The sequence below is a fragment of the Prionailurus bengalensis genome, chromosome D1 (genome assembly GCF_016509475.1).
Source record: "Prionailurus bengalensis isolate Pbe53 chromosome D1, Fcat_Pben_1.1_paternal_pri, whole genome shotgun sequence".
NCBI classification, from domain to species: domain Eukaryota; kingdom Metazoa; phylum Chordata; class Mammalia; order Carnivora; family Felidae; genus Prionailurus; species Prionailurus bengalensis.
In genome coordinates this window covers 8785271-8812171 of record NC_057346.1, presented here as the reverse complement: position 1 = coordinate 8812171, position 26901 = coordinate 8785271, and positions in this window count along the sequence as shown.

Sequence of the window (26901 nt, the reverse complement as noted above, 5' to 3'; positions counted from 1 at the left end):
TAAAGTCTAGAAACCAAACTCTCCAACCCCTGCCCACTTGCCCCATGCCAGTTATCTCCCATCCAATAGGAGGAACTATCTGTTAAACTCTTGGTGTTTCCACCAGTGAATGGTAGGATTTTATGTAGGTACAGCATGCCTGGAATGAGAGAGCTGTGGAGTTTTGATGGTGGTGGTGTTTTGGGGGTACCTTCCAGAGCTTCATATGTCACATGTCCCAGAGCAGAGGGAAAATTATGTACAAAGTTCAGCAGACTAGAAAGAAGTTAGCACATTCAGGCACTGCAAATAGATATGTGTGAGTAATTGGGACAGGAAGGGTAGATAGGAACCAGATCTTGCAAGGTCTTACAAATCACATTACAGAGTTTGGAGCTGGGAAGTGATGTGATCAAATTTAAACTTTAAAAAGATTATTCCAGGGGCGCCTGGGTGGCGCAGTCGGTTAAGCGTCTGACTTCAGCCAGGTCACGATCTCGCAGTCCGTGAGTTCGAGCCCCGCGTCAGGCTCTGGGCTGATGGCTCAGAGCCTGGAGCCTGTTTCCGATTCTGTGTCTCCCTCTCTCTCTGCCCCTCCCCCGTTCATGCTCTGTCTCTCTCTGTCCCAAAAATAAATAAACGTTGAAAAAAAAATTAAAAAAAAAAAAAAAAAGATTATTCCAACTGCAAGATTAGAGCAGGGAGAGAAGGGCAATCTTGGAAGCTGGAAGACCAGGTAGGAAGAAGCCACTGCCATAGTTCAGGCAATATAATAACCTGACCTAGGGTAGTCACTGTTGAGGACAGACATAATAGAAAGACTTGAGGGCTTTTCTGAAAGTGGGAACTATGGTGTTTGAGTAGTAAGGCTCCTCAAGCCCTACATCAGCACTGTCAACTGTGATGTCTACCTACCCTTACCTGACAAGATGGGATCCCCAAGGCTATGAAGCAGGTTGTCCTGTGGCTCTAATGGTCATATACAGGTGACTGGTCTCCAGGCTTGGGAATCAGATAAACGTAGCATGGTTTTGGCATTCACAGGACACAGCAAAACAAGCCTTAGGCCACCTATTATTGCTTATATTGTGAACGTGGAAGAACATTTTCAAAGTGTTGTCAGGTGAGGCAAAAGAAATAATATACGAGGAGCTTACCATCTATTTGGAACAATTGATATAAGCATAAATAGCAAAATGATATGATACAATGAGATTTTAAGGGGATAGAGACTAAAAAGAATGTTCTGAGTGAGTTAATCAAAATACCTTCCAATTATTCCTCACATACTACTGGTCAAGCATTGGCTCCTTTAAAATTTGTCATAGTAACTATGTGATGAAGGTACTATAATTGCCACTTTATGGATGAGGAAACTGAGACCCAAAGATAAAATCTCCCACTGTATTAGTTATCAACCCTGAATAACAAATTATCTCAAAACATCATGGCTTAAAATAACAATACACATCTGTTATCTCTCACAAGAGTGTGGGGGAATGTGGGGACATCTTAGCTGGTACTACTGGTCTCTCGTGAGGTTGTAGTCAAGATGTCAGTCAGACCTACCATCTGCTGGAAGCTTGACTGTGACTAGAAGATCCACTTCCAAGGAGGCTGACCCACACAGCTCGGTGGTGGTTGTTGATAGGAGAGTTCAGGTCCCTCCCAGTCCCATAGACTCTTCACAGAGCAGCTTGAGTGTCCTCACAACATGACAACTGGCTTCCCCTAGACTGAGCTGCCCGAGAAAACAAGGCAGAAGCCACAACCCCCTTTACTAGCTAGCCTCAGAAGTCACACACCACCACTCACACAATATTACATTGGTCACACAGCTTGGGAGGAGACTACACAGGGCATAAATATCACAAGTGAGAATCATTGAGGGCCATCTTAGAGACTGCCAACCTACCAGTAAGTTCTTCATTCGAGATGCAAGCTTGGGTCTGTGGAACATCTCATTTCACTTCCTTGGACAGAAGAAGGGTTCTGTGTTCGAATAAGCTTGGGAAACACTGGATTAAACAAAGGTACACACTTTACCTCCTCAGAGTCATGCATAGAGCAGGGTTATGTGACCTTGGAACAATTTGTGGAGTAGTACCCTGCCTGTGTTGATGGGAACCCTTGTTTTCAGATGGAAAGAGAAACACGTAGTAATCATTTTAAAGAGAAGAGCAGGGAGAGAAGTCTAGAGGCAAGTCACTGAGACATGAAGTTCAGCACTACCCGTATTATGCCAAACTATAAAGGGGATCGGTCCTACACTGCCTGTTTCAGTTCTAACCATAGCTCCAGGGTATACAGTCAAGTTCAAATAGATAGTAGATGGCTTCATCCAGATATATCAAGGGAAAACCATTTTTATTCACTTTACTCTCTGATGTCTTTAATAGGACACTTACATTATATAAGTTGTATTCACATGCTTTTGTATCTCAATGCAATTCAAGGTGAATATTTTGGACTGTAATGACCTTAGAGTGGTGGTTTGTCACCTGGTTACACAGTAGACTCACCTAGAGAAGCTTTAAAATAACACGGTCATACCTGGGCTCTACTCCAAATCAGCTAAATCTGAAATCCAGGATGTGAGGCTCAGGGACCAGTAGTTTTTAAAAAACTCCCCTAGGCCACTCATTTTAATATGTGGCCAGAGTCGGACACTATCCTTTCTATTGGTCTTGTTCTAGCATTCTCTCTCTTTCTTTCTCTACATGCCCACCCAAAGCCAAAACATCCAACTGTAGAATTACCTCAACACCATTTTTTTTTTTCTTCACAGCCCGCGGCACAGTGCCTGGTACGTGGTGGTGCTCAGGCCATACTTGTTGATTGGAGTTGAAGGCATTTCCCGAGGAGACCATTGCCCCCAACATCTTTCTGTTTGGTGTAACAGAACACACTCCTACTGATGGTCTGAGACCCTGGGCAGACAAGGGGTGTGCCTAGCCAAAAATTCTTTTGGGGGGTTTCAGCATTTGAATGCCACTATAGGTAAGTTTTTCCATGGTATTGATCATTTCCTGCATGTACCTTAACGTTCAAATTGACACTCAACAAATCTTTCTGGGATTTTGAGACACAAAACCTCTTACCAGATCATCTGAAGTCAGTAGAGAGTGGTCTGTAAAAACAAAAACAAAAGCAAAACAAAAACAAAAAAACCAGAGACAACAATTTTAAAGATGGCAACATAGTACTAGTTACATAACATGTATTTTTTATGTTTTTTAAAGGAAACGATCATCTCAAAAGATAATATAAGAAAATCTGGGAGATGAGCCTAGCAAAGGACAAATATTGGTTCCTAAGATAGATTTCAGTCATTAAAAAACATTTAAGTAACGATTATTTATGGGGAAAGGCACATGAGGACCAAGGTTGGGAAGAAAACTTATCTCTGTTCTAAGTTCTTAAACTTACAGGTTTGTGAACCATGCGTATATATCACCTAATCAAAAATGAAATAAAAATAACTAGAATGCAATCAATTATATTGTATCAAGTGAAAAGAAATGGCATTACAAGATTAATGAATTGATTGCTTTGGTCTGTTAGTATTTATTTTGCTTTTCAAGTTTGAAGTAATTAAAAGCTAATCTCTTCCACATTGCTGAATAAGTTCATTGAATCACAAATTCTATGCCTTTTTTCTCTTGAAGTACATAAGCATTTTGAAAAGCCCCATTTTCTACCCTGGGCCTCCTCACTGGCTTCCCAGGACACTGAACACAGGACTCCAGGAGGCCTGATGCCCAGGAGATGGGCGAGAGAGCCATGGAACAAGCCAGGAAAAATAGGAAAAAATTCAGTCAGATGGAAGAAACTCTGGTTGGGCAAGGAAATACACCAGACTGGAAAATGATCAGGCTGGCATTTTCCTGACCAAATTGGCTTGCCTGTGCAGCAGCTCTGGCCAGTGAGGCAGAACAATCTTTAGGGGAACCAGAGGAGCCAAGATGGCTGGAGAACAATGGCTTGGAAGCAGCCATCATGAGCGAGGCACCGCCAGCCTCTCGCAGACAAGTGTAATCGCAGCCCCCAAGGTCACCCAGTCTTGCTCACCTACTTCCTGAAACTTCGCATTCCTTTACCTGGGGACTTAACCTTTCCTTCCAGGACCAAATTGCAGAGGGGGAAACCACTGGCCGTGGATGGCGCCATACCACAGCTTATGTGACTGCTATCAGGCCCCTCTAGGAGTGGGAGGGATGAAGCAAGGAAGCCAAAGGCTCCCACTCACCTCTCACTGGGCCTCATCGCCTCTTCCAGAGTCCCTGCTTTCCATGCTGTGTGTCCCACAGAGGCAGCCCTGTGGCTGCCCCTGCCCATGGGCACAGCCTGGGGCAATGGAGAGGACGAGCCTCAGAGCCAGGCTGCCTGGACCCAAATCCCCTTGCTTTGCTAACCTGCGATTACATCACCAGCAGCAGAAACCGATTCTGGCCGACTTCAGCCTGGAGGAAATTTATTAGATGGGTGTTCTGCGTAGTGGCCAGGAGACCAGGACAAGAGCTGGGATGGCCCCTGAAATCTACGCCACGGACAGAGCTGCTGCTGCTCCTGGAGAAAATCCAGTCCCACCCTCCCCGGCCAAAGCATCTCTCCGTGTGCTGTCAGAAGGAGGAAAGTGAGGCTGCGGGCTACAAAATCCCAGAATGTATTTAGCTCAGTGACACTGAGTAGCCACTTACCTTATCTCGGCCTCAGTTTGCTTAGATGTAAAATGGGGCTGTCCTTAGTACTGACCACCAGAGTTCTGAGGCATTAATAAAAACAGGTGGGGCAGGTGCTTAGACCAGTGCTTGGCCCACAGTGGCTGCTCAGTACATCTCAGTCATCGTTGTCAGTAGTTCCCACCTTTGGTTGGCCCAAACCTTTGTTCAGAGGCAGACGGACCCCTTTTCTAGCTATGGCTGCTCTGCAGCCCACAGGCTCTGGTGGGACCACGGTGTTGTTGCAAGACGACCTGGCTCATTCCGACCACCTGGACAGGATCTGTGGCCACCGCCTCAAAAAGCTGCTCTCTTGATACACCCCAAGGGAAAGCTCACAAATTCCTAGGGAGACTTTCTTTCAACAAAAGCATTTCATCCCAACAGTCGCATGTTAAGTGTATTGACCTCCCCCCCACCCCCACATCATCAGCAGGAATAGAAAACACGATTTACCTCTGTCACCCACAATCTGTCCCTTTGCTCACATGAGACTGTAAATACCCCTCAGCCTCACCCCTACCTCACCACCTGTGACTTCTGCTGAGTCTAGGCAAAGTGAGCAAATCTGATTAGCTGTTTCTCAGAGGTGTCATTTCTTAACTTCATAATTCAGTTAGGAGCTTGAAAATCACTTTTCCAAAGAGTACACATTGACTTGTGCCCTGCGCCCAATCCACCCCCAGCGCCTGCTTTCTCCCATGACTTTGCAGCAAGCCACTGCCCTGTGTGTCACAGAGAGCACCAGCCTTCAGGGTGGCCTTTAGCTAACTGATGAGCTCTCACCGCTGTTGCCTGCCCAATTTCAGGCAGTAAATTTCACTGCCTCCAAGACTTTTCTACTTCCTTCACCTGTGTAGACACAAATGTGCACATGCACACACACATGATGTGTGACGCCCATGACCCCCCCTTCACTCACCGCCTCATGAAATACACAGTGCCATATTGCTTGTTTCTGGAGTACTGACATGCATTATTTATTGAAGCAGTTTATGGATTGGATCAGGGTTTGTGCAGCTGTTGAGCAAAAAGAGCCCATCAGAATTCTGGCCATGGCAACACAGAGGGTGCTAGATTTTCAGGTTTTCTATAACAGCAAACCCAGCCTGCTAAGGAGGACCTCACAAAATCTATGTCTGCCCTCCAGGCTTTTCTCCCTTCCAGTCCATCCCTTCTGTTGTGGTGAAAGTGAGGTGTCCACACGGCAAATCCAAGAGTCTATAAAGCTCCCACCTCCTCCCCACCCCGTCCCCACCCCCTTTCTTTCCATGTTGTCCTCAAATGAAGTTCAATTTCCCCATCAGGACTTATCTGGCTCCTCCAGCCCCTCTCACCTCCTCCAGTTCATCCAGCCACACTTAGCAGAGCCGTTCTCTCTCTCTCTCTGCTCAGGACCTCTTCCTCAGTCCCCTCCAGCCCTGGTTCAGGTCCCTCCTGTGCGCTCACCCCAATCAAAACACAACTTGATGTCTGAGGCTGTGTCCTTCCCAGCTGTCCTTCCCACTGTCAACTCAGCACCCTAGCCAAGCTGGCCCTCAATAATTAGGGATTGAATGAATGTGTGTGAATAAATTAAAAGGGGTGGGGCAGGGGCACCATTGAACTGAAAGATGTCTCGCTTAACCAATGGACTTGGGGCTAGTTTTCCATGAATTGTGGGACAAGCCCATCTGGGATTAATTAGTTATTTACAGGATATGGAGATTATGGGGAAGGAAGCCAGTAACAAGTGAAAAGAATTAGTTATAAAGAGGAAATAAGGTGAATCAGAGTCAATTTAATCAACTAACTTATCCATTCAGCAAGCATTTACAGACCATCGTCGGCATGCCTAGCACCATGCTGGGTCCCAGGAATAAAAGAAAATGAGAAACAGTCCTTGCCCTCAAGGAACTCAAGAGTTTAGCAGGAGACAGATGTTTACCAAAATTAATAACAATAAAAATAAATGACACTAATAACAATAACAAATGCCTATGCCAAACATACCATGCATTCCACATCCTATCCTAGGCATTTTTACAGACCCTGCCTCGTTTTCCTCTTCCCAGCACATCACTAGGCAGGGTGGGTGGGGCAGGTGAGGAAGAGCCCTCCAGTGGAGGCTGCAGTGACAGCCGAGACTGGGTGCTGGGCAGAGCCAGCCACCCTTCAGCTCAGCTTTTCCTCCCCGGATAGCCCTGTACAGGCCAGCATGGCCTTCCCACAGCTGGACCCAGGGCTGAGTCGATCAATCTTGCAGCCCAGGCAGTCGCACAGGGGCCTTAGCAGAGCCCGTAATTAATCTGGCTGGAAACAGAACTTATTTTTACACCTCTTCACATCAGTCCCCACAGACCAGGCTTGAGCACAAAGTGAGAAAACGTGAATTGATCACAGCTGTGAAACCATGGTAATTAGTGTGAAGTGCTTAGACCCACATTTCTGTGGCTGGAAACCCTGGCCTCCTGGCCACAAGTGATTAATAACACAAATACCTATGCCCCAGCCTTCCACCCTGGTGTCCAGGCCCCGCTGGCAGCCCCCTGCTTACCTCCTGCCCAGTGATAGGTGAGCTTAAGTTCTATACTGGGCGTTGGAGGCATTAAATGGGAGGGCTCTGCTAAGGGCTGCTTGCTGCAGCCACAACCACAGGCCATTGTTGATGGGGTGAAGTGCAGCATCCTAAGGCTCACAGCCTGGTCCCTGAGACTGCAGTCTTGAAGTCAAGTCACCTGGGTTCAAATCCCAGCACCTACTTGCTAACTGGGTCATCTGGGGCCAGTAATTCATCTCTCTGAGCCTCTCTGTTTCATCATCTATGAAATGGAAATAATCACTCTCAACTATCTGAAATAAAGGACCGTTTTTGGGATTGTCTTTCATTTTTTCCCCCCAAACGTAGACTGATACTGGGGTAAAATACAATGAACATAAAATGCTTAAACAATGATCACATGCTTGGAAATTGTAGCAATGTCAAAATGCTACCAAAAATGTTTAAATACTCACTGTTGATTTCTGTACTTCCTGTGATGAGGCGTGAACAAACAGATCACACATCAACACCAATCCTAGATCATGTTCTGAGAAGCACAGAGACTGGCAGAGTAAGGGTGCACAAGTGTTAACTGCTATGATTATGAGTCCCCTTATCCATTCCCAAGCTCAGGCCTGCCACTGCACATACACAGCATCTGTCAACTCTGGACAGGTTTCAGGACTTTGTAAAGCGTCATCAGGCAAATGTACTGAGAGAGGAAACAAAAGTCGCCCAAATGCTATGAATATTTGTTTATCTATTTACTCTTCATTGGCAGGGTTCTGACCAAAACTGGTTGTTTAAATTTATTGGTATTTCTGTTTAGAGTTATTGACTTAAGTTCTACATCTTTTAGCGGCCATCTTAAGAGACTCAGGTCCGCTGCCCAGCAAAGCTGATTCAACTATAGATGGGTTACTATGGGCCTATTATGTTGGCCTGATTCTCTCCAGGGAATAAGAGCTCCCTGGATATTACAGACCTAAACACAGCCTATGTATATTGGCCCTTAAGTGGTTTATTTCTTCAACTCAGGCTGGGATCCATTAGCTCAAAATCCAAATAGCACCAAACTCAAATTTTTACACATCCAGTGGGCTTACACAGCACCCAATGGCTGAGCAGAAGGGATTCCAGCATCAGTGACAACTTGGAATTAAGTCTCTGTCACTGGTTCAAACTTTCCTCTCCCCCTGAAAGCATCCTGGAGTCATTTCATAATGGCTTTCTTAACTCAAGGTTGTATCAGAGCTAAAAAATAAAGGAGCTGAAGCATTCATAGGATGACAGAGTAAGAGCCTCTAAAAATCTGCTCCTCCATTAAAAGCAAAAACAACACTGGGAAAAATTGTGTGAAACCAACTTTTTCAGGACTTTAGAAATTAATTGAGGCTTTGCAACATTCCAAGGAGAATTTACTCCTGGGTAAAAAAAAGTCTGGGTTGTGGAAAGAACATGAGGTTTATGGCATTCTAACTATCCCTACTCCCACCCTCTGCCTCCCAACTACTCAGCCTTGAAAAGCAATGTCCCACAGACCACAACGCTATGAAACTCAAACCACAAGAAAAAATTTGGAAAGACAAATACTTGGAGATTAAAGAACATCCTACTAAAGAATGAATGGGTTAACCAGGAAATTAAAGAGGAGATTTAAAACTACATGGAAGGCAATGAAAATGATAACACAATGGCCCAAAAACTCTGGGATGCAGCGGAGACAGTCATAAAAGGTAAGTATATAACAAGCCAGGTCTTCCTAAAGAAGGAAGAAAGGTCTCAGATATACAACCTAACCTTACACCTTAAAGAGCTGCAAAAAGAACAGCAAATAAAGCCCAAAACCAACAGAAGACAGGAAATAATAAGGATTAGAGCAGAAATCAATGCTGTCAAACAACAACAACAACAACAACAACAACAACAACAAACAGAACAGATCAATGAAACCAGGAAATGGGTCTTTGAAAGAATTAACAAAATTGATAAACCCTTAGCCAAACTGATCAAACAGAAAAAGGAAAGGACCCAAATAAATAAAATCACGAATGAAAGAGGAGAGATCACAGCCAACACTGCAGAAATACAAACAATAATAAGAGACTATTATGAGCAATTATATGCCAATAAATTGGGCAATCTGGAAGAAATGGACAAATTCCTAGAAACATATAAACTATCAAAACTGAAACAGGAAGAAATAGAAAATTTGAACAGACCCATGACCAGTAAAGAAACTGAATCAGTAATCAAAAATCTCCCAAAAAACAAAAGCCAGGACCAGATGGCTTTCCAGGGGAATTCTACCAAACATTTAAAGAAGAGTTAACACCTATTCTTTTGAAGCTGTTCCAAAAAATAGAAATGGAAGAAAAGTTTCCAAAATCATTCTATGAGGCTGGCATTTCCTTGATTCCAAAACCAGACAAAGACCCCACTAAAAAGGAGAACTACAGACCAATTTCCCTAATGAACATGGATGCAAAAATTCTCAAGATACTAGCCAACCGGATCCAACTATACACTAAAAGAATTATTCACCACAATCAAGTGGGATTTATACCTGGGATTCAGGCCTAGTTCAATGTCCACAAATCAATCAGTGTGATATATCACATTAATAAAAGAAAGAATAAGAACCACAGGATCCTCTCAATAGATGCAAGGAAAGCATTTGACAAAATACAGCATCCTTTATTGATAAAAACCCTCAAGAGAGTAGGTATAAAGGATCATGATCCATGAACTTATTAGCAAAGTCACAGGATACAAAACCAATGCACAGAAATCGGTTGCATTTCTATACACTAATAAAGAAGCAGCAGAAAGAGAAATCAAAGAATTGATCCCATTTAAAATTGCACCAAAAACTGTAAAATACCTAGGAGTAAACCTATCCAAAGAGGTAAAAAATCAATACACTAAAAACTATAGAAAGCTTATGAAAGAAATTAAAGAAGACACACACATAAAAGGACAAACATCTCATGCTCATGGATTGGAAGAACAAATATTGTTAAAATGTTGATACTACCCAAAGCAATCTACATATTCGATGCAATCCCTATTAAAATAATATCAGCATTCTTCACAGAGCTAGAAAAAAACAATCCTAAAATTTGTATGGAACAAGAAAAGACCACAAATAGCCAAAGAAATCCTGAAAAAGAAAACCAAGCCTGCAAGCTCACAGTTCTGGACCTCACAATGTATTACAAAGCTGTAATCATCATGACAGTATGGTATTGGTACAAAAACAGATACTTACATCAATAGAACAGAATAAAGAACCCATAAATGGACCCACAGACGTATGGCCAGCTAATCTTTGACAAGGCAAGAAAGAATATCCAATGGAAAAAAAGACAGTCTCTTCAGCAAATGGTGTTGGGAAAACTAGACAGCAACATACAGAATGAACTTGGACGACTTTCTTACACCATACACAAAAATACACTCAAAATGGATAAAAGACCTAAACGTAAGACAGGAACCCATCAAAATCCTAGAGGAGAAAGCAGGCAAAAACCTGTTTGACCTCAGCCACAGCAATTGCTTAGTCAACCTGTCTCTGGAGGCAAAGGAAACAAAAACAAAAATGAACTATAGAGACCTCCTCAAGATAAAAAGCTTCTGCACAGCAAAGGAAACAACAAAACTAAAAGGCAACCAATGGAATGGGAGAAGATATTTGCAAGTGACGTATCAGGTAAAGGGATGGTATCTAAAATCTATAAAGAACTAATTAAACACAACACCCCAAAAAACAAATAATCCAGTGAAGAAATGGGCAAAAGATATGAATAGACACTTTTTCAAAGAAGACATCCAGATGGCTAAGAGACATATGAAAAAATGCTCAACATTACTCATTCTCAGGGAAATACAAATCAAAACCACAATGAGATACCACCTCACACCTGTCAGAATGGCTAACATTAACAACTCAGAAAACAACAGATGTTGGCGAGAATGCAGAGAAAGAGGAACCCTTTTGCACTGCTAGTGGGAGCAAACTGGTGCAGCCACTCTGGAAAATAGTATGGAAGTTCCTCAAAAATCAAAAAATAGAACTATCCTATGACCCAGCAACTGGACTACTAGGTATTTATCCAAAGGATACAGGAGTGCTGTTTTGAAGGGGCACATGCACCCCAATGTATATAGGAGCACTGTCAACAATAGCCAAAGTATGGTAAGGGCCCACATATCCATTGACTGAAAAATGGATAAAGATATGGTGTATGTATGTATATATATATATATATATATATATATATATATATATATGTGTGTGTGTGTGTGTGTGTGTGTGTGTGTGTATGTGTGTATATATATGTGTGTATGTGTGTATGTATATATATATATATATATATATATATATATATATACATATATATACCTACACACACAATGGATTATTACTTGGCAATCAAAAAGAATGAAATCTTGCCATTTGCAACAACATGGGTGGAACTAGAGTGCTAAGCAGAATTAGTCACTCAGAGAAAAACAAATACATGACTTCACTCGTATGTGGAATTTAAGATACAAAACAGATGAACATAAGGGGGAAGAGAAACAAAAATAATATAAAAACAGGGAGGGGGACCAAAAAAAACCCAATGCCCTTGCAACTACCAGTTGTTGCACTACTAGTTGTTAACTACTAGTTGTTCAAAGTGACCACCTTGCTATCACTTGAGAGGAAAGAGAAGGTTTGCAACTTCCCAAAAGCTCTATCGCCAGAGAACTGTCACTACTTGACTTGTCTGGCAGCTTGCTAAAACACTCCATTCTCAGAGCTTGTCTTTATTTACCTAACTCAGACTTTTCTCTCTGTAAACAGCTGTTCCCTTGCCATTCATCACCCACCCCATCCCCCCAAATCAGCATCATTTGTTTAACAATGCAGTTACCAGAAGAGATGATACAAGTTGGGGCTATCCAGACCTGAGCAAAAATCTTAAAAGGAAAAACTGGGGAATGAGATGTTTATAGGGGCCTCTGAAAAGCTCAAACATATTCCTGGGAATCTAGAAGGCCATACACATGTTTAGGACTATGAACCTACTCAGGAAAGATCTGAGAAGATCCTAATCTCTCACATTTACCTGACCTTGTGGCTTTGTGAAACAGGAAGTAAAGGCAAAGGCAGAGTTGTAAATTTCCTGTCTAATCATTGAATATGTGCCCCAACATACATGCAGAGCTACTGGAAATCACTTGCCCAATCATTTGCTGACCTCTAAGGAAAATGAACAGAGTATTCTGTGGCTGCATATGACAAAAAACACAGACTTGGAAAATTAATTCAGGAAAAATTCCATGACATTAGATCTGGCAATGATTTCTTGGCTATGACCTCAAAGGTACAGGCAACAAGAAAAAGAGTAGAGAAATTGTACCTCATGAAAAGTAAAAACTTTTGTGCATCAAAGGACACTATCATTAGAAGCATTATCAAAAAGACAACCCACAGAATGTGAGAAAATATTTGCAAACTGCATATATGATAAAGGATAACTATCCAGAATACATAGAGAACTCCTACAACTCAACACCACCAACAACAAGACAACCCTATTCAAAAATGGTAAAAGGACTTGAATAGATATTTCTCCAAAGAAGATACTCAGATGGCCCATAAGCGTGTGGAAATATGCTCAACAGCAACAATCATTAAGAGAATGCAAATCACCCATTAGGATGGCTATATTCAAAAAAATCAGAAAATAATGAGTATTGGTGAGGATGTGGAGAAACTGGAAGCTGGTGCATTATTGATGGGAATGTAAAACGGTATAGCAGCTATGGAAAACAATATGCTAATTCCTCAAAAAATTAAGCATAGAATTGCCATATTATCCAGCAATTTCACTCCTACATGTATATCCAAAAGAATTGAATGCAGGGACTCAGAGATGTTTTGTACACCAATGTTCATAACAGCATTATTCATAATAGCCAAAAGGTGGAATTAATCCAATCGTCTATCAATGAATAAATGGCAAGCAAAATTCACACAATGGAATATTATTCAGCCTTAAAAAGGAAGGAAATTCTGATACATGCCACAACATGGATGATCCTTAAAGACATGATGCTAAATGAAATAATCCAAATAAATGGATAAATATTGTATGATTTCACTTATATGAGGAACCTAGAATAGCTAAATACACTGAGTCGGAAAGTGGAACAGTGGTTACAGGGGCTGGAGGGAGGGGACAATAGGAAGTTATTGTTAAATGGGTACAGAATTTCAGTATGGGATCATGAACAAGTTCTAGGAAATGAATAGTGACAATGGTTGCATAATAATGTGAATGGACTTAATGCCACTGAACTGTACATTTAAAATGGTAATTTTTAAGTTATGTGTATTTTACCACAATAAAAAATTGGCAAAATAAAACAATATTGTCTAGGGAAGGTAGTCCTTATCTTACTTGGTTGATAGAACTATGAATAATAGCAAAGAAATTATTACCAATAAAAGAGAAAAAATACCGATACAGTCTACAACGTGGAGGCACTTTGAAAACATACTAAGTTGAAGAAGCAAGAAAACAAAAAACCCTATTTTGCATGATTCCATTTATATGAAATGTCCAGAATAGGAAGTGCATAGGTAGAGAAAATAGTTTAGTGGTACCTGGTGCTAGGGCAATGGGAAGTGAGGAGTGATTGCTAACAGTATAGGGTTTCTTGGTGGGGTATTGAAATATTCTCAAATTAGGTCTTGGTGATGGTCGTACAACTGTGTGAACATACAAAAGGCCATGGAATTTTGTGCTTTAAAAGTATGAATGTTACGATATGTGAAGTGTATCTCAATAAAGCTATTATTTAAAAAGGAGGGGGGTAAAGTGTTCTAATTATTTCTCCCAGAGGGCTCCTTGGCTCTGACACAAATTTGCCCACTCGCTCCCTGGAGTCTTCTGGGACAGGCTTTGTCAACTTAATAAGAAAGTTTGCCCTTTACCTGTTATCATTTATAACTGAATAATTTATAATTTTTTTTTTAGGTTTATCTATTTATTTTGAGGGAGGGCGTGCAGGACAGGCAGAAAGAGAGAGAGAATCCCAAGCAGGCTTTGCACTGTCAGCACGGAGCCCGACGCTGGGCTCGAATTCACAGAACTGTGAGATCATGACTGGAGCCGAAACAGGAGTCGGACACTTAACTGACTGAGCCACATAGGCTCCCCGTCACTGAATAATTTAGAGGCAGGATTCAAGTAGCTCTTCCCAAGGTGACCTATCTCTATTAATGCAGAGAAGTAGCTAACAACTTCCAAAGAGCAATTTTTCTCACTGAAACATGAACAAAACATGAGCTCTCCCTTACTGAGTATTCCTGATGTACGTGTTTATAGTGGCGAATGGAGGCTAATGAGACTAAGCCCAAAAAACTGCGATCCTCTGATATTTGTCCTTAAACTCAGTTCTTGGATCCTCAGGACCCACTTGGTTCTATCTCTGATGTCGCTGGGTCTCTGGGAATTTACATCGTCTTCAAACACTTGAACCTGAAATGGAAAGGCCTTTTAAAGATAGTTTGTAGTTTCCGTACTTTTTCCAAAAACACTGGTTATCTGGTTCGGATGTGCAGTTTTCTATAGTCTGATATGAAATCCAATCTGCTCTCCCCTCGTGAACACCATAGGGGGATTTCTGCTAAATCTAAACTATAATATGTGGAGTGTGGGCACTTAAATAATGCTTCAGATGTTTATTAAGTGACTGCTCTATGCCAGGCACCGTGGTTGGTGCTGGGAATACAGCGATTTACCCAATTTCCATCTTGTTCCTGCCTTCATCGAGCTTGCAGTCTTCCTGCAGGCTCCAGTGGATGGTTTTGGCTTTTGAGGAGAGAGACTCATGTCATCGTTTCTCTCTCCAGTTCCAGTTTCCAGCACAAGATGTTAGTGTTGCCTCAATTCACAACTTGGCCCCCCCTAGCAATTCCCCATGTTCTTGCCTTTTTTTTTTTCTTTTTTGACCCTTCTCGTGACACAAAAATTAAAGTCAACCAATACCTAAGTACCTTAAGAGTCCTGCTGGATGACAGGTTCATTTAATAAGCTAGGAACTTTAATATATTTTGTTTTTCATTCTTCTTACATAAAATGATTTGGCATAAAAAGAGACCAGTAATACAAAGCCCAAGGCAGGAATATTGGAGTTGCTATTTAGAGACCCAGAGGATATTTTCGTGTCCTCCTAATCATACCATTGTTGAAAGACAAAGCAGTGAAAGTTATAACCACTCATGTTTTTTTCTCTACAGTACATAGTGCTTTCGTGTGCATGATATCACCCTGTGAGCTAGGTAGTTATTCTTCCCATCAGAATGTCGGCTCCACGAGAAAAAGAATGTTTATGTTTTGCTCAACATTGCAGAACAGAAGCACATGTCAGTACTCAATGAATATTTGCCAGATGCAGGAATGAATGAATGAATGAATGAGCATACCATGTATAGGAAAAAGAACTGAGATTCAGACAGAGTGACAAGCTCAAAGTTAAATGGCTAATGAGGTTTGAACCCAACAAAAACTTTGCGAAAGGACACAAAACTACAGTTTTCCAGAGAATATAATCAAAGGTATATGAAAAGCTGTTGTGTCTTATTAGTCATCAAAAACTACATATTAAAACCAGAGAGACTTGTTTTATGGCCAATGTCTGCTTTAGTAAATGTTCCACGTGTGCTTGAAAAGAATTTGGATTTTTTAGTTGTTGAATACAATGTCCTATAAATAGCAATTAGGACAAGTTGGTTGATACCGTAGTACAAATCTTCCATATAATTGCTAGTTTTTTCATCTACTTCTATCATGTGCTAAGAAAAGGGTACTGAAATATCCAACTATAATTGTGAATTTGTCTATTTTCTCCAGTTCCATCTATTTTTATTGTATATGTTTTGGAGCTTTGTTATTATGTGCACACACATTTAGTATTTTTATGTCTTCTTGATGAATTGACCCTTTTATCATTATGAAATGTCCCTCTTTATCTCTAGTTATATTCCTTATTTAAAATCTATTTTTTGGGGCGCCTGGGTGGCGCAGTCGGTGAAGCGTCCGACTTCAGCCAGGTCACAATCTCGCAGTCCGTGAGTTCGAGCCCCGCGTCGGGCTCTGGGCTGATGGCTCAGAGCCTGGAGCCTGTTTCCGATTCTGTGTCTCCCTCTCTCTCTGCCCCTCCCCTGTTCATGCTCTGTCTCTCTCTGTCCCAAAAATAAAAATAAACGTTGAAAAAAAAAATTAAAAAAAAAAAAGATAATCGTAAAGCACTTGGCATGGCTGCTTAATAAATGCTGGCTGTTCTCTTGTTACGTGACACTTGATTGGTGCTTTAAAAATATATATATTTTTTTTATATTATTACAGTGACATCAATTTGCATGGTGTTTTTTCCTTTTTTTTTTTTTTTTAGTTTTCATCTGTCTTTATGTTTAAAGTACATATCTTATAAATGCCATACAGTGGAGTCTTCCTTTTTTTTTTTTTTAATGCTGATAATCTCTGCCTTTTCATCAGAGTGTTTAATCCGTTAATATTTAAATGGGTTAAATAGTGTCCCCACAAAATTCATGTCCACCTAGAACCTCCAAATGTGGAAATGGTGGCTTTGTAGATGATAGTTCAGGTGAGATCTTTCCAAATCAGAACAGACCCCAAATCTAATGACTGGTGTCCTTATAAGAAAAGGAGAGGACATGCACAGAGACACAGAGAGAAGACCATGTGAAGAGATTGGAGCAAGGCAGCTACGAGTCAAGGAACACTAAGAATTAAGAATCAGCAGCACTCTCCAGAAGCTGGGAAAGAGGCATGGGACAGATTCTCCCTCAGAGTCCCCAGAAGGAACCCGCATTGCTCAATGCCTTGATTTTGTACTTCTGGCCCCCTGAACTGCATGAGAATAAGTTCCTGTGGTTTTAGGCCACCTAATTTGTGGTCATTTGTTATGGTAGTGCTAGACACTAACACAACATTTACTGTAATTATTGGTACAGTTGAGTTTATGTCTGCAATCTAGCTTTTTGTTTCTTTATTTCCCAGATGTTTATTTCTTTTTCCTCCTTTCCTTTCTTTTTTTTTTAATCTTATTTATTTTGAAAGAGAGAGAGAAAGAGAGAGCACACACACATGCACAGATGAGGGGCAAAGAGAGAGGGAAACAGAGAATCCCAAACAGGCTCCCTGCCGTCAGCACAGAGTCTAACATGGGGCTCTATCTCAGAAACCAAACCGTGAGATCATGACCTGGGCCAAAATCAAGAGTCAGACACTTAACTGACTGAGCCACCCAGGTGCCCCATTTTCCTGTCTTCTTAATTTTTAATTAACATAATGCTTCTCATATTCTATTTTATTTCCTCTGTTGATTTTTTACCTGTATTTCTTTGTTGTATATATTTGAGTGGTTGATGTAGGGGATTATAATATGGGTTCTTATCAGTGTACCTGGAATTAATATTGTACCATTTCACATACAGTGACTAAATGTCACAATAGTGTAATTTCAGTAACTCCCCTTATCTGTTGTGCACCCAGTTTCTGCAGTTTCCTCTCCCCCAAGCCTCCCATTTGTTCCCTTCTTTCCCATTGCCAGATTTTTGCGTCATCTTGCAGACTTGGGCATATCTGTCAATGTTGGATTTTTCCAGGAAGTGCCTGAGAATCTACATAAGAGTTCATCTGTTTCGAGAAAAGTGTGAGCCTGAAGCATCACCAGCGCTCAGATCAACAGAGTCGGGCAGGACTGGATGAAAACGGTCAAACCAGGATCACCAGGAACAGAAAGGAAGGTATGAATGGGCTAGCCGGGAGACTTGTATAAGCTGAGGCTGGGATCCAGTGAGGCCTGAGGTCACAGGGCCTCGTGGGCCTCCCTCCTAAGGAGCTTGGATTTTATCCCGATTGGATTTTTAAACCCACTAATGGAAATTAAGCAGGCGGCGGTGTGGGGAGGCGGGGGGTGGTGTGTGTGACATGATATGATCACCGGCTGAGCTGTGAGGAGCATGTCTTGTAGGAAAGGAAAGATGGGAGGCAGAGAGGCCAGGCTATTGCCGTTATCCATCAACTGCGGATGGGAAAGACCGATTGGTGTGAACCTCCCTGAAAGCCTGTTTTAAGGCTCCGTTTCCCCGAATCAGCGCGTGCAGTTAGTAAGGGAGCCGTCTCAGACTGTGAGATGAAAGAGGAAATGGCCTGTTTGCACCACAGCGGCAGAGCCAGCTGTCAGATGTAATAAACTGCCTTTACCTGAAGAGCAGAAGGGAAGTGGTCTGATGGAAGCAGAGACTAGCTACTTAGAAGGGCTGATTCCCTCCTCCCTGTGACCCCTCCAATTGCCTTGGGCACGACTAACGTGGAAGAGGCCAAATGCTATGGTTGCCTATTGGTTGCCTTGGCAGTAGCTCATTCCCGCTTTTCTAAAGTTAAGGAAATCCTCTCCCGAGTTGGAAAAGCAGTCCGTGAAGTCTTTGGCTACGGTGCAAACTGTTAGCAAGGCACTGGAACAGCTTTTCAAGGGCGTTTGAAGGAAAAACCTGCCTCTTTGAAGATTCGCTGACCTCTTCTGTGAATGCCAAAACAGGTAATGCCAGGCACTTCCCTTTCAGGAACTCTTTTCAGGGGCCACACTCTCAGGGGTAGAAGCTGGGGGCAGTGAGAGAAGTGAGGAGTGAATCAGGCTGTCTGTCCAGCCCAAAGATTGGGGCAGGTGGTAATCGGGCAGAAATCATCCTGCGGTTCCCCACTTCCAGACCCTGTTCCCACAGTATATGGGCGAGCAGACCTGATCTGTCCACCGGACCTGCCTCCCCACCCACCCCACACCATATCCTGGAGCAGACACGCATGGAGAGGATGTGCCGTGGGGAAGGGAGGAGCCCGTGCCCTGCTGCTTGCAGACTGAGGAGGGCCCTTCGTTGAGGTTTGTCCACACTGGGCCCCCTACTTCATCTCCCTTTCCCTTGTTGCCAAAAACAAACATTAATTTGACTAGGATTTTCTTTCTCAGGAATACTTTTCTCTCTACATGCAGCTTGAGTTCAACCACCATCTGCCAGGCACTGGAGCTCACATCTGACCACACCTGAGAAATGTGAAACTACGGATGCTTTTAGCCTCCCTTGAGACTAGTCAGTTCAGAATGGATGGGGGTAGGGCCCGAGCATCAGCATTTTTGTAATTTCCCAGGGGGTCTTATGTGCAGCCAACCTTGCACACCACTTCCCAAGGAGCCGGTGTCTCGGTTGAGATGAGTGAGGGCAAGAGTCGGCAGAAATACTGGACCGGGGACAATCTCTGGATTACAGAGCTGGACAAGGACAGGCAGTGGGTCCAAAATTAGTAGCAAAATCAACTGGAGCCTGATTTTTACCCACAGGAAACATAAGAGGCTTTCCTCTGCTACTGATTTCTTTTGGACAAAGTGTTTGTAGAAATCCAGGTCTGAGGAATCATTGGATTCCACACTTGGAAGCCCTCAAGGGGAGCGGAGCTGGGCCTGTGTCCTCATGGACCAGCACCCTCTGGGAGGTGTGCACAGGGAGCAGGAAAGGGGAGAAGGGCATTCCCTGTCCCTCCCACACGTTCTCCAAACTCCACCAGCTTGGAGAGCAGGGGCCCCCAGGTATCACAGTGGTTTCACATCAAATCTGGATTTTAGAGGTGAAATGACCTCAGTGGTTGTGTGGCTCAGTCATTCTCAAACCTGGCTACACATTAAATAATGGAAGAAAAAAAAAACAGAAAAGAGGTGCCTGGGTGGCTCAGTAGGTTAAGCATCCGACTCTTGATTTCAGCTCAGGTCATGATCTCACAGTTTGGGGGATCGAGCCCCACATCAGGTTCTGAGCTGGCAGTGTGGACCCTGCTTGGAATTCTCAATCTCTCTCTCTCTCTGTCTCTCTCTCTCTCTCTGTCTCTCTCTCTCTCTCTGCCCCTCTCTCCCAAGCACGCTTGCTTGCTTACTCTCTCCCTCTTTCCCCATCAAAATAAATTAAAAAAAAAAAAAGACCAGAAAAGAGAAGAAAAAAAATTTCTAATTCAGACTCTAGCCCAGCTGAAACAAAAACTCTAGTCACCCAAGCAACTATGCTTTTAAAAAGTACCTCAGGTGGGGCACGTGGGTGGCTCAGTCAGTTGAGCGACCAACTTTGGCTCAGGTCATGATCTCGTGCATGGTCTATGAGTTTGAGCCCCACGTTGGGCTCTGTGCTGACAGCTCAGAGCCTGGAGCCTGCTTCAGATTCTGTGTCTCCCTCTCTCTCTGCCCTCCCCCGCTCATGTTTTGTCTTTTTCTCTCTCTCTCTCTCTCTGTCAAAAATAAATAAACATTAAAAAAAAATTAAAAAGTACCTCAGGTGATTCTAACGTTCAGTAAGAGTTGAGAACCACTTCTAATTCTACCCTCTCATGGTGTAGATGAGAAAAACCACAGCCCAGCAGATTAGACAATATAAAAGGGATTAGATCCATATATGAACCATTCTGGAAGAAACCAAAGCAAATCTTCATCATATACTATATATGAGAATAAACTCCAGAAATTTCAGTGTTAAAACTCAATCCTTAAAAATAGAAACACAGAAAATAATATATGTAAATATTCATCTGTTTAAAAAAATTTTATAAAGAAATACTTGATTACTTTCATCAGGAAAAGAAAATGTGATTCAAGCAACACCAAAATGTCCTTTTTAATCTAGTATATAAATAGGATTTAAACATTTTTAAAATATTTATTTTTTTTTGAAAGAGAGACAGAGAGCATGGCGGGGGCGGGGGGGAGGGGGATAGAGGGAAGAGAGAGAAGGAGACAAAATCTGAAGCAGGTTCCAGGCACTGAGCTGTCAGCACAGAGGCTCGAACCCTCGAACCATGAGAGCATGACCTGACTCGAAGTCAGACACTTAACCAACTGAGCCACCCAGGCGCCCCTAGATGGGATTTTTAAAAGAGGAATGCCAGATGGTGTGACTGAGACCAGTACTCATGCACTCTATTTCTCCTCTTTGTGAATTGTTGGTTCATGTCCTCTCATACACTGCTGCGGGGGGAATATTCATTGTTAAGCCTTTTGAGATGCAATTTGAAAATAACTGAAAAACTTCAAAAATATTCTAATGAGAGAATGTTCTATCAGTCAGGGTTCTCCAGAGAAACACAATTGATAGAATGTGCATGTATATATATACACAAAGAGACTTATTTTAAGGATTGACTCATACAATTATGGAGGCTGGCAAGTCCAAAGTCTACAGGGTGGTCCAGCAGGCTGGAGACCCAAAGAAGAGCCAATGGTTCAGTTCAAGCCCAGAGCTCATCAGTGTGGAGACCCGGGAAAGAGCTAGGGGTTGCAGTTCAAGTCAGAATTCCCTCACTTGGGGAAGTCAGTCTTTTTTTTTTTTTTTTTCTTTTCCTATTCAGGCCTTCAACTGATTAGATGTGACCCACCCACATTATAAAGGACAAGTGGGCTTTACTCAGAGTCCGCCAATTTAAATGTAAACCTTATGCAAGAACACCCTTAACAGAATCATCCAGAAAAATATTTGACCAAATATCTGGGTGCTGTGGCCCAGCGAAGCTGACACATAAAATTAACCATCACAAATACATCTTACAATTAGACCAACCAGCGTTTGAATCCCAGTGTTGCCACTTAATGAGTATGTGATTCTCTAAGCCTTCCTTTATCTGTAAAATAAAAATAATAATACAAATCTTGCAGGGTTAGAAGAATTAAGTTATCTAATGAATATAAATTGCTTGGCACATAGTACATACTTAATACGTGGAAACCATTTTTATTATCTTTGGTCCTAGCTTTCTCTTTTGGTATTCTATACTAAAAAAAAAATTGCGAGAAATATGAAAGAGTTCTATCATTAAAGGTAATCATTGCTGTAGTATTCATAATACTGAGAAATAGTAAATAACCTAAATGTCCAGCCATAGAAGAAAGGCTAAAGAAACTACAGGAGGAGGAAATAGTAAATAACCGTTAAAACTGATGAGTGCAAAGTATTCTCAACATGATATAAGAATACTCCTGTTATATAAAGTAATAAAAGTGGGACGTAAAAGTCAGATACATCATATGTGCTCAACTATGTAAAAAAGGGCAATCCATATTCTTGAAAGAAAATACTCCAGAATATTGTTTTATGATTTCTTCTTTCTTTCCGTATTTTCTAGTTCAACAATGTGCCTTCATGCTTTAACAATTAGGCAAAATTAAAGTAACTTTGTTAAAAAACGTGCGGTTTCGGATGGCCCTCAGTGTTGACCTCTCTTTGGTGTGGTGGCAGACTGGTGACCAGGAACACCCTCTCCCCGGCCTGGACCTTCTCACTCCAGCTGGACCTGAGCTGCCCTCAGGCAGACGAGGCAGGCGTAGCTTGGGCTGGCCGCCAGCAGCGTTTTGGATGGTTTATAGCCAGGCTGTCCCATGGGAATGCTCCAAATATTTTTTATCAGTTGGCTCCCTCAAAGCGTGAGGCCACATTTCCTAGCCTACAGCCTATATAACGGTAACTCTATTTTCTTGATCTCTTGAGCGAAAGTGAAAGGGTGCCATGGGCATTAGGGCCAAAGCCAGTTTCCTAACCTTGCAGGTACTGTGGGCAGACAGCAGTTTGACACTTGCAGTCCCTGGCAGAACTCTTGGACGTGAGTTCATGACCCGTGTGCTCCACCCGCAGTGCTGAGGGTCTAATTAGTATGACGAAGAGAGGCATCCGGCTAAAATTACCAACCCCTCCAAATGGCAGAGAACCCAGCACCCAAGAACTTAGATAACTGCTGGCATTGCCTTATCTCATGAGTTACATGTGATCACGAAAACAAATTACTCACCCCAGAAATTGTGCACAAAGGAAGAGAAAATGAGGAAAGGAGAAAAGGGGAAGGTTGTCTTCTCTCTGCAATTAAATATGGATAACTAAGCATAAACTAGGGTCAGAATTTTGTCAGCGTGACACAAGTTGAATTTCTGCTTGGGATGGAAGATCAAGAAGTGATTTGTGCAGCTTATTAGTAATTTAATCATGGTCTCTGCGATTATCATCGTGAATGAGCAATACCCTTTCCTACAGGCTCAGACCTCAAGCCAAACACAGCAGTGGGCACCATGGCAGAACTGGGCCTCCACGTTAGGGGTCTCCACGTAAGATGGCATCGGGGTGAGTTTCAGCAGTAGGCTGGTTGGACATGCCAACACGAGGGGGAGGCATGGCAGCGAACGCCCCTGGTTCCAGATGCAGTCAGAAAGCAAACATGTCCTTGGCATCTCCCGTCTTCCCTACAGTGTCCTCCTTCTCTTTCACTTACCTCTTCTCTCTCTCCTCCCTCCCTCTCTAACCCAGTCTTCCTCCCGCAGTCACAGTGCGCTGTTTCCTGCGAAGGGTGTGGCTGGATAAGAAGTTAACTACAAAAAGCATACTGTGTGCACAGCCCCCACCCACTGAAGAGGTTTTCACTAGTAACTAGAGGACTCTTTTAAAAAAAAACAAAAACGAAAGCATTTTTTTCCATTATGAAAAATGGCACTTGTTAACATTTCAGTAGAAGTCTTTTCATTCATAATTTTCTGCCTAATTTTCATTTGGACTCTTGAGTGTAATTGAGATGACAATGTATGATTATGAAGCCTACTCTGTTTTGGTTTATCAAGTATTTCCCCCAGATTGTTATAGACTCATGGGAAGGATTTTTTTTAATTAATTTATTTATTTTGAGAGAGAGAGAGTGCCACGCATGGGAGAGTTAGAGAGAGAGGATCCCAAGCAGGGTGCATGCTGTCAGCACAGAGCCCCACAGGGGGCTCACTGTCATGAACCATGAGATCATGACCTGAGCTGAGATCGAGAGTCAGATGCTTAATTGACTGAGCCACCCAGGCGCCCCAGGAAGGATCATTTTTAAAGGTATGTGTAATATTCCACTAGGTGGATAGATAATAGTTTATATAACTTCTTCTTTATTGTAATTCCTCTCAAGGAAAGAATTGTCTCAACTTAGAACAACAACAGAATAACACTAACAATGAAAGAAGTAATAATAACAGCTAACATGTATTGAATAGTGACTAGATGCCAAGTGTCATTCTAAGTGTTCTGTATTTATTAACTCATTTGACCCTCATAGCAAATCTTTAAGAAGAGTGCTGTTGATTTCACCGCCATTTTGCATTTAAAGACACTTGGGTGTAGAGAAAGTGAGGAACTTACTGAAGTTCCAAGCTAGAAAGTGGGAGAGCAGAGCCCGTGAATCCATGCACTTTGGCTTCAGAACCTGGGGTCTGAACCACCACAAGATGGGTAGTAAGGCCAAGGGCTCACGTCTGAGCCAGAATCATAGGTTCAGAATTCAGAGATGAGGGCAGAGTGCTCAGTATGAGACAAGGAAAGAAATTTATGGTTGAAGCAAAAGAAAGTGGATGGAAAGAAAGAACAGAGGAGAGGAGAAAAGAGTCAAAGAATGATGTGGGAAAGGCCAAGAGAAGAACTCCTCAGTTGTGGGGAAGCTTAAAATAGGACTTTGGAGGACAGGAATGTCTACAATGGGTTTTTCACAACAGCTTTATTGAGGGGGGTATAATTGATGTAAACTACATACTTATAGTATACCATTTGATAAGTTAAAACCATCACCACAATCAAGATGAACATATCTATCACCCCCAAAGTTTCATCATGCCATTCTATAATCCCCTACCCACCCAGACAACCACAGATCTTTTTTCTATCACTATAGATTAGTTTGCATTTTCTAGAATTTCATGTAAACAAAATCATACAGTTGTACTCTTCTTTTGTCTAGTGTCTTTCACTCAGTGTAATTATTTTGAGATTCATTCATGTTTTAGTGCATATCAGTCGTTACTCCTTTTTATTTCTGGGAAGTATTCCTTTACATCGATATATCAAAAATTTTTATCATTCACCTGTTGAACATTCCAGTTGTTTCCAACTGGGGATTATTACACATAAAAGTACTCTGAAAATTCATAGTATGAAATATGCTTTCATTTCCCTAAGACTGGAATGGCTGGGTCCTGTATTAACTTTTTTAAGAAATTGTTTTCCAAAGTGGTTGGACCAGAAATTATGAGAATTCTGATTCTTCCACATCCTCACCAACACTTGTATGGTCAGTCTTTTAATTTTTTAAGATTTGAAAGATGTGTAGTAGTGCTTCATTGATTTTGATTGACATTTTTGTAATAAATTATGTTGAGCATCTCTTCATGCACTTACTTTTTTACCTGATGAAGTGTCTATTATGGTATTTCCCTTTTTTTATTGAGTTGTTTTACGGAGTCTAGGATTTATTCATAAATTTGGACATAAATCCTTTATCAGATATGTGATTTGCAAATACTTGCTTCCAGTCTGTGGATTGACTTTTCATTCTATTCACTGTATCTTTTAAAGAAGAAGTTCTTAATTTGGAAGCAGTACAATTGTTTTCTTTTATGGGTTGTGCTTTTGGTGTCAAAGCTGAAAAATCTTTGCCTAACTCAAGGTCCCAAAGGTACTCTCCTATGCTTTCATCTAGAAACTTTATATTTCTAGCTTTTACATTTAAATCTATAATCCAATTCAAGTTCATTTTTGTTCACAGAGCAAGTATGGACCACAGATCATATTTTTGCATATGGACACCAATTGTTCCAGCACCATTGGTTGAAAATCATCCTTCTTCCACCAAATCGCCTTTGTGCTTCTGTCAAAATCAACTGACCATATATGCGTGAGTCTGTCTTTGAATTCTGTATTCTGTTTCATCGATCCATATAGCTGTCTTTATACCAGTATCACAACATCTTGATTACTGTAGATGTATAATACATCTTGAACTAAGGTAGTATAAGTTCTCAAACTTTGTTCTTCTCCAGATTGTTTTGGCTATTCTAGATCCTTTGCATTTCCCTATGTGTAGGACTACAGGAGGGTGAGTCCCTAAGAATTGGTAGAAATTTTCCAGTGGACCTCCACAGGCAGTAAAACTAATGTTATTATGTTATGTTAGTATGGTAATATGTTCTAGAAAGTTACTACCTAGATCTCAAGGGCTGACAGTGCTTCTAGTGACAGCAGGGTCATAGACAGAAAACCCCTTCCAGGAGAAAGCAAGCCCCCTCACCATGTCACCTCAGATCCGGAATGATACAAGTGGCCTAAGTCTAGCCATAGCACTTCAGAAAATCTGTTCACCTCTACTCCACATGATATGAGGCCCTATAGTACTGGATCACACCTCATTTTCCTAGCAACTAATGATATGTGTGCACTCCGCCACCTTATAATCATACCCAGGTTTGAAAGGTTGCCAGCTATGAAGTTGGGGAAGTCTTTTTCTTTCTCCTCCCGTTTTTCTTTCCTTCTTTTTAAATGTAAGTCCCTTTCTGATACATTGATTGATATAAACATCCTGCATCCTCCTACCCATCATCCCTCCAAGATTCTGGCGTAACCTTGGAGGACACATGCCTCTTAGTGATCACTCACACAGAGTTGCACCAGGTTCGAGGCTCACCTGTCTCTACTTGCTTCTCAAGCCGTGGAAAAGACTGCTGACTTCTGACAGTTGCAAAATTTTTCCCTGTCTGTACTTTTTTATGTGGCCAGTCTCAATT